The sequence below is a fragment of the Penaeus monodon genome, chromosome 29 (genome assembly GCF_015228065.2).
Source record: "Penaeus monodon isolate SGIC_2016 chromosome 29, NSTDA_Pmon_1, whole genome shotgun sequence".
NCBI classification, from domain to species: Eukaryota; Metazoa; Arthropoda; class Malacostraca; order Decapoda; family Penaeidae; genus Penaeus; species Penaeus monodon.
In genome coordinates this window covers 8,295,271-8,296,670 of record NC_051414.1, presented here as the reverse complement: position 1 = coordinate 8,296,670, position 1,400 = coordinate 8,295,271, and positions in this window count along the sequence as shown.

The window sequence follows — 1,400 nt, the reverse complement described above, 5'->3', positions numbered from 1 at the left end:
AAGACACTATAATACAAGTAAAGTAAACGTTCTTTCTATGAAAAGTGAAGGGAACAGCTTTTTCTATTATAGCTGCAAGCAATGTCAAACATTTTGTTTTACCTCAAAATATGCCAAACTAAAAAAAAGGACCTCTGTTTTGCAAGTCAAGATAAACCTGTAGATACACGTCCATTTACGTGTGTGTATGCACATGTGCTTGAATCCATGTAGAAAATTACCAAACACGATCAGCTTCAGACTCCAAGACTCCTAAGAAAGGTATACCACTTAACTAAACAAGAATCCATTGGCACTCCCCCCCCCCCCAAGTTACAACCCGTCTGCCACACTTGTATATAAATTCCCGCACTCCCCTATTACCGGGTCCCAAATTAATTTAGGGAATTGCCTCCAAATGGGCCAAATAGGGAGCGAAGACTTTGTCGCCCTCTCGTTGTCGGGTCGCGTGATGAACGGCGCGTCACCCAACCTCCCCTTATGAGGCGCTGCTACACAAACCACAGATTCTCCCCCTCGCACCTAATACAGGACGCCATCATTATTCGCAAAGCTCGGCCTACCTACACATACAACGAGAACATACAATGCTGCGGCGGGAACGTGGCCCCTTCTACCGGCGTCGCCATTGGAGGCGGCCGCATCGTTATCGCTCCCGAAGCCAAAAGGAGAAGAGAGAGTCGACGAAGATATGGCTCCCCGGCTGACGACGAGGCGTGAGAAAGGGGTATGAGGTGGCGCAAGTGAAGGGACGACGCTTGCTTATCTCTCGGCAGGTGGGGCCTCTGCCATGTCTTACACGCTGCCTCTGTCATGGCACTGTGTCTTCCGGCAGCATGGTCTATGTGGCAGTCCGGGAGTTCTTCCGAAGCTGACTCGAACGCGGAGCCATAACCCTAAATACTACGTGCAGCTATGAAATTTGTTCTATTCTTCTGCGCCAAGATAGTATAGCAATGATAATCAAATATTTGAGCTATTATAATAGTTATTAGCACTAATGTCATAATCCTCATTGTATGAATTAACATTGCCGATCTTAGCAATATCATAACTAATAACAAGCATGATGGCAAACATGCCGGCGTGTTATACAGACTATGAAGACTAAGTGTCATGACACGGACCTGCAGTATAACAAAATGACAAAAGGGCAATTATATTTTACTCACAACTCCTCGTTCTTTACGCGCAGCAAACATATTCAGAAAAGAAAGTGAAGTCCACATTGCAGCTTACCTGAAAAAGAAAATACACGGATATGAATAATGTAAAGGTGTACACATGAATATTCTATATTCAGTATGTAATAACATGTGTGGTTTGCCTACAGGTATGGTACTAGCCCATAAGTTAGAAATCCACGTGCGCAGGAAAAAACATCAGTTATCTGAAGGGTG